The following is an 8,300-nucleotide window of genomic DNA, read 5'->3' as shown; positions in this document are numbered from 1 at the left end:
CATTTATATCAGCGCGTAGCCTGGGTAAAGCAGCAAGCCTAATCCAGGAATAGATTAAAAAAAAAAAAAAAAAAAAAAAAAAAAAAAGAATAGACTTGGAAGATTAACGTAGCTAATAGTATAAAAAGGAGGCGGTGAGGAGGGATGACAATATTATTATTGGTATTAAACCAAACCGGAAATGCTGAGGTTGAGATATTAAGTATGAATTGTATAATACTTAAAATTTTTTTAACATTTATTTATTTTTGAGAGAGAGAGAGCATGAGCAGAGGAGGAGGAGAGAGAGAGGGAGACCCAGAATCCGAAGCAGTCTCCAGGCTCTGAGCTGTTTGTTAGCACAGAGCCCAACGGGGGCTCGAGCTCAAGAACACCTGACAGGAAGTCTGGAGCTCAACTGACTGGGCCACCCAGGCGCCCCTTAATCTATAATACTTTTAAGATAAAGTCCTTTAATCTTCGGTGATAATGGCTCCTAGGAGCTTACCTTTCCATCTTCCATAGGCTGACTCCTCTGGTTTCTCTTTAATGTTAGGTTGACATATAGAATTGTCAATATCGGACCCTGTTTTATCTACTAAAAGGTCAGTATCTTATGAATCAACTTAAGGATCATAACCAACAATCTGTTCTTTTCTCAATTTTGGATCTTTTAAATTCTTCCCCTCCCCCCCACAGTAAAAGTTTGAACACCATGCTGTACTTATAAAAGTGTGACCAAAACGTAGTGAGTCCTCCTTATTCATTCTATGACCCATTCTAATTTTTCTATAGGCACGAGATGACAGCAGGATATGCTAAATTTCAAGTCTACTCTGTTCTAATACCATTTTTGCCATGCACTTCATAAGTTATTTTAAACTTAATAACAAACCCTACACCTTATATGCTCTGTAATTTCCCATTGTTAGATTCGATTTCTCATTTTTTGAATTTAGAGAATTTAAAAAAATTAAACTACTTGTTTGTAGATATGATCTTCAGCATGTCCTGATTCTTTCATAGCCTTGCTCTCTGAAATAGTAGCCACTAACATCTTTCCATACAACCAACTTAAGTTCACAAATGATTTTAAAATAGTTGAAATGTGGTTAATTTAACAACCCTAACAAACACCGTCTTGCACAGGATATAACTGCATTTATAGCATTTTCCTAAATATTCTCAAATTTTGTTAGGTTAACAACTCTGTGTTGCACATAGGAAGTGTTATGGGCCGAACTGTGTTCCCTCAGAATTCATATGTTGAAATCCTAAACTCCAGCACCTCAGAATGTGACTGTATTTGAAACAGGGTTTTTACAGAGGCAATGAAGATAAAATAAGGTCATATGAGTGGACCCTAATCCACTAAGACTGGTGTCCTTTGCTAAGAGATTAGGACACAGACACAGGAGGAAGACCACGTGAAAACATGGAGAGAAGATGAGTACCTGAAGTCAAGTAGAGAGGCCTCAGAAGGGACCAACCCTGCTAACACCTTGATCTTGGACTTGTAGCCTCTAGAAGCATGAGACAATATGTTTCTGTGGTTTACATACCCAGTGTGTAGCACTTTGTTTTGGCAGCCCTCACAACGTAATACAGGAAACTATATTGTTCACAATACCATGGATAAACTTTTTTTTAACTTTTTAAAAGTTTATTTATTTTGAGAGAGAGCGAGTGTGGGGGAGGAGGGGCAGAGAGAGAGGGAGAGAGAGAATCAGGAGTAGCCTCCTCACACTGTCAACATGGAGCCTGTTGTGGGGCTCGATCTCACAAACCTCGAGATCATGACCTGAGTTGAAATCAAGAGCCCACTGCTTAACCGACTGAGCCACGCAGGGGCCCCAGATAAACTTTTTTTTTTTTTAAGATTTTATTTTTAAGTAATTTCTACACCCAACGTGGGGCTCTAACTTACAACCCTGAGATCAACAGCTGCATGCTTTACTGACTGAGTCAGCCAGGAGCCCTTGGATAAACTATTTTATTTCATTTTTTTTAATGCTTATTTTTGAGGGAGAGAGAGAGAGAGACAGCTCGAGCAGGGAAGGGGCAGAGAGGGAGAGAGACACAGAATCCAATGCAGGCCCCAGGCTCCAAGCTGTCAGGACAGAGTCTGATGCAGGGCTCGAACTCACGAACCGTGAGATCATGACCTGAGCCAGTCACGTTAGACGCTCAACCAACCGAGCCACCCAGGCGCCCCTGGATAAACTATTTTAAACATTGAAACCACATAGCTCATCCAGTGCTTCTTAGGGATAAATTTCTCCAAATCATATTCAGGGCTTTGCTGCCAGAGAAAGGAATCGTTTCTGCTCCATTCGTTAAATAGGTGAATAAAATAATAATCAGTCGCAGTAAAGGAAAAGAATACTAAAAGATATTTGGGGTAGGGACAGAGCGCGAAGGAAGACAAGAAGAGTGTTAAGGGGAAAAGAAATCATTTTTTATTGAATCCCCAAAGATAATTTTAAACCAGTCACTTTCCCACTGAAATTCTTCTTGTTATACATGAATTTTGGCCAGAAGTGTTGGTAACAGTGTATCTAAAGTATCTAAGTACTTACTATTTTGTTATCAAGAGTGGTGTTAAATTACTCTATTTGTAAAACCGCAGTTGCCCAGCTGGTTTGTAATTCCCTGGGAAGTAAATGCTACACCTTACACCCATCCCGAGTCAGTGAGCATGAACAGAGAGAGCTCATGGTTTAAGAGGAGTTTGCAAACTGCTAATGAAAAGACAAAGTAGAAATGCTATTTATACTATTTAGTTGCACAAATCCACATGGCACTATACATAGAAGACACACAAATGGATATATATGAAGTAAATCATAAAAATTAACCACTTTGTTTCCGTTAGGTTTCTATGAGTCTCTACACCCATTTGAGTGTCTTCTATTGTATAGTGTTAATGGACTTCTTTATGTACTTTCTGAACATCTATATGGTCTGCATGAAATTGGGATAATAAATGTACCTACCGGAAGCATAAGAATTAGATTAAATAATTGGCACAATGTCTAGCATTTAGCTAAAGCTTGATAAGTATAAGCTATACTTGTAAGAATTATCATCAGGACCCTGATAATGCTTTAAACTGTATAGGCTGGAATTATTACTGCCCTTTTATCACCCTTTACAGCATTTACTACCCTTTTCAAAATTGGATTGTGAGACTGGACAGAATAGTAACTTGTTTTCTGTATTCAGCCTTTATGCCTTGTGTGAATAAATAAACGTGAGAATCTTCTACGTAGCCCACTTCATTCCTCTCCTGTTGCACGTATGTACTCTGATTTTCCTGCAGAGGGATAAAGCGGGGAGGTCCTTGAAAAAAAATCTCAATATCAGTGAAAGGCAGAATCTCAAAAGTAACAAAATCCAGTTCCCCAAACTTCTTTTTGTTTGGATAAACTGGTCCCAGGACTGGAACAAATTTTTTTTGTTTAATGCCAGACCTGGAAATTGTCAGATGTCCTTCAACAAAAGAGAGGAAGAGAAAAACTATGGGGTATTTTTGAAAGACTACTATTCAGCAATAAAAAAGGAATAAGTTGGGGCTCCTGGGTGGCTCGGTTGGTTGAGCATCCCATTCTTGGTTTTGACTCAAGTCATGATCCCAGGGTTGTGGGATCGAGCTCCGCGTTGGGCTCTGCACTGAGTATGGAGCCTGTTTGGGATATTCTCTCTCTCTCTCTCTCTCTCTCTCTCTCTCTTTCTTCCTCTCTCTCTCTCTGCCTCTCCCTCCCTCAAATTAAAAAAAAAAAAAGAGTAAGTTATGATACACCCCACAATAGTTCTCAAAAACCATTACGAAAAAGCCAGACACGATAGTGTGTCAGTAGCATGCTATGAAGGTGTACACGCGAGTTGTGTCTTTTCACAATGTCAGTTTTATTCCATCATAAAGCAAGATTAACATAATTATAAAGCAGGTACAGGGTTCCAAACTCAATGACATTTTGCCGTGTGATTAACTTGGCTTCTTACGCAGTACACAGAGCAGAACAGCCAACAGAAGAATGTAGGAAGTTAATGAACCAAATGCAAAGTCAGTCTGTGGGCGTACAGTTGAGATAAGGCTTCAGTTTATCCGGGTCAGCTTGTGGCACTTACTGCTTATTCTGTTCAAACTGTCAAGGAGCTCAGTTCTGTTTGGAGATCAATCCGGCAGAGCCTTGGGAGGCAGCCGCCTTGTTCAAGTGATCAGTCATAGAGGGGTCATGTCTGAAATCCTTCCCTTTATAAAGGGATTTAATCAGTCTTGGGGCCCTGCAGACCTCCGATGCTTCTGCTTGTTATCAGTTCTAGGGTGTCAGCTGATGCTGTTCGTGGTGATATCTTATAGCTGCAGTACCCTTAATTGCTTGTGTCATTGCTTGACACAGGCCCCTGCTTGACATGAATGACTCCATCTTGTTCTCTACAGAATGAGTACTGAATAGTTGCATTTATACGAAGTTTTAGAGCAGGCATAACTAAGCTATGGTGAAGAAATCAGACCAGGGGTTGGATTGACTGAGAAGGGACATGAGAAATTTTTCTGGGGTGATGGGAATGTTCTATATCTTGATCAGAGTGTTGGTTACTTGCGTGTATGTCTTTGTCAAAACCGAACTGTGTATTTCACTGTAGGTAAATTATATCTCAGTAGGACACGTTTTTTAAAAAAAATCCAGTATCTTGGGAGAAAAAGACATGGTGAAGTAAGAAGACTTAGCTACAACTGTGAATGCTAGCAGTAACAGCTACATGATACATTGTTGGTATAGCAGCGAACAGTGATGTAGTAAGTAAATAAAGAGGAATAGAAGAGGGGCGCCTGGGTGGCTCAGTTGGTTAAGCGTCTGACTTTGGCTGTGGTCATGATGTTGTAGTTCCTGAGTTCTAGCCCTGTGTGGGGCTCTGTGCTGACAGCTCAGAGCCTGGAGCCTGCTTTGGATTCTGTGTCTCCCTCTCTCTCCCACCTTCCCCTGCTCACACTGTCTCTCTCAATAATAAATAAACATTAAAAAAAAAGAGAGAGAGAGAGAGAGAGAGGAATAGAAGAAAAAGTGTTAAAGAGTGACATTCTTCTTAAAAATTAAATGTTCTCTCACTTCAGTTAGCTTGATTATAATCGTTAAGGTTTCCTGATGTTTGATTTTTGTAGGCTGATGAATTGCTCGGATCCCTATTGTTCTTTTCTTCTCCCTCATTTCCTTCCATTTATTATGCAGAAGTCACTGTGGAAATCATGTGAGAGCTCTGCCCAAACATAAGTGGCTTGCTGTGGACAAGTTGTTAACCTTCTGACTCGTGTTTTCTTCTTGTGGTAAAACAAGGCCTCTAAAGGTTCCCCCAGTCCCTGACATTCACCCTCTCAATCAGATTGTCGGGACTTTGAACTTGGCCTTGGTTAATAACAACATGTTTAGTCAATTGAATCTGAAAACATAAAGTGTATTTACAAAGTAAATAAGCCAGTTACCTCAACAAAACTGTGTTGTCACTTCCTGCTGCAGGTAGCATGCTTGGTCCTTAGCCTGATAAAGAAACTTCATTTCTAATGCAGAATATGTTGTAGGAAGGACATTGAAAGTTGACTCCTCCAGGACATCTGGTTGGCTCAGTCAGAAAAGCATGTGACTCTTGATGTTGGGGGTCATGAGTTTGAGCCCCACGATGGGTGTAGAGATTACTTAAATAAAAACTTTTTTAAAAAGTTACCTATTCCTTCCTTTAGGCAAGAACATACAGCAAACCAGATATTTAGAAGTCAGTCTTTTATTCTGATTTAAAAAATTTTTAATGTTTATTCATTATTTTTGAGAGAGAGAGAGCAGGGGAGGGGCAGAGAGAGAGGGAGACACAGAATCCAAAGAAGGCTCCAGGCTCTGAACTGTCAGCGCAGAGCCGGATGCAGGGCTCGAACCCACAGCCCATGAGATCATGAACTGAGCTGAAGTCAGACACTTAACCAACTGAGCCACCCAGGTGCCCCTATTCTGATTTTAAAAAGAGTAATACACAAGGTTTTGTAGAAAATTTGAAAATGCAGGAAACTGTTAAGGAGGAAATAATCACCTTTTAATTTTTTCAGCTTAGGTAATTTGTAACATTTCTATGTGAATTTTTTCCAGTCTCCCCCCCCCCCCATATATCTGTGATATTTTAAATCCTTATAAATATTTCTATTTACAATATTCACATATTTAATAAACATGTAAACAAATATATATCATTAACATTTCTATGTTGTTTTCCTACAAATAACTTTGGATTACTCCATTTTAGTCCAGGGGTTCAGCAACATTTTCCTGTAAAGGACCAAATAGTAAATTTTTTGGGCTTTGCAGGCTATATGGTCTCTGTCACAGCTATACTACTCTGCCCCGGGAGCAGGAAAGCAGCCATAGACAATATGTAGATGAATGGGCATGGCTATATTTCAATAAAACTTTTCCCATTTAAAAAAAAAAAAAAACACAGCAGCTGGGCTTAACCTGAAGGCCATTATTTGCTGATTTCTAGATTAAAAAGAAATCCATTGTTTAGGAATATTTTGAAATTTATCTGACCAACACCCTATTGTCAACACATAGGAGACATCAGGGGTTTTTTGTTTTTTGTTTTTTGCCATTATGAACAAAACTGATATATACACCTTTATTTCAGTAGGGTAAATATCGAGAAATAGAATTGGTACTAAGGCTATTGCTACCTAAAACAAAATAACCTCCCCCCCACACATGTATATACTTTGTATTTCTCCTCTCAGAGATAACCTCTGTTAAGAGAAATATATCCTTTCGGATTTTTTATATGCTTACATAGACTCCCCCTGTTCCATAACTGGCATCATACTAACTCTTTTCACTAACGTGCTCTCTTTACATGCTGGTGTATTTTGAGGATCTTGCCACGTCAGTGAGTATCGATCTGCCTTATTCTTTTTAAACAGCTGTTTGGTATTTTATTAAATGGATTTATTCTCTCAGTAAATATTTATTGAGCACTGAGGGTCATGCATTGTTCTCAGCACTGAGAACACTGTGTGAACAAAACAAAGTGCTTGCCCTTCAAGGAGCTTACTTTCTAGTGGAAGGAAGACAGATAAAAGATGAACAAATGTACAGTGTCTGTGGGTGACAAATACCATGGAGGAGATAAAGCACTGGGATTGCTATCTTTGTGTGTGTGTGTGTGTATGTATGAGTGGCTGGGGGCGAAGGGGGGCATTGTTATCTTATACAAGGTATTCAGGGAAACCTCTTTTGAATAGATAGCTGATCACCTGCTAGAAGGGTGTAGGTACCTGGGGAAGAGCATGCCAGACAGAAGAAAGGGCGAGTGCAAAGGCCCTGAAGGCAAAGTATGCTGGGGGGTTTCCAGGAATAAGAGGCCATAGGGCCAGAGTGAAGAAGGTAGGGTGGAGAGTAGAAAGAGATAACATCAAAGAGGTAGACTTGTAGGGCATTGTAGAGACTTTGGCTTTTACTCTGAGTGAGATGGTCAACCACGGAAGTGCTTTTGAGAAGGAATACCATCATCTGGCTTAGGCTGCTCTGTAAAGGGCCAGAAAGCAAGACTATTAAGAATTCAATATAGAGTATGTCACACTTTATTAGCCAAATCCCTTGTTAATGAACACTGAGGTTATTTCCAGTTTCTTTCCATTAAAAATGGTGGTGGAATAAATATTAGAGGGGATTGTTTCTTATTTATTGTGGTAAGATTTACATAAAGTTTACCATTGTAATCATTTTAAAGCATATTTTTCAGTGGCATTAAGTACATTCACAATGTTGTGTAATTACTGCTGCTGTCTACTTCCGGGACTTCACCATTCCAAATGGAAACCCTGTGCCCATTAAATAATAACTTTCCATCTCCCCTCGCCCCTACTAACTTCTCTACTTTCCTTCTGAATTGCCTATTCAAGGTATGTCATGTAAGTGGAATCATACAATATTTGTCCTTTTGTGCCTGGCTTATTTATTTCATTTAGCATAATGTTTTCAAGGTTCATCCACATTGTATATCAAAATATCCTTCCTTTTTATGGCTGAATAATGTTCCATTGAGTGTATATACTACATTTCCTTTATCAATTCATCCATTGATGGACATTTGGGTCGTTTCCACTTTGCGCTATTGGGAATAATGCTGCTATGAACATGAGAGTACAGGTATCTGTTGAGCCCCTGCTTTCAATTATTTTGGGTACATATCTAGGGGTGGAATTGCTGAATCATATAGCAACTTTATATGAGGAATCACCAATTTTTTGAGGAATCACCAAACTGTTTTCTACAGAGGCTGTG

This window comes from Panthera uncia, chromosome B1, assembly GCF_023721935.1.
Source record: "Panthera uncia isolate 11264 chromosome B1, Puncia_PCG_1.0, whole genome shotgun sequence".
NCBI lineage: Eukaryota > Metazoa > Chordata > Mammalia > Carnivora > Felidae > Panthera > Panthera uncia.
Note: the sequence above shows the minus strand (reverse complement) of the source record.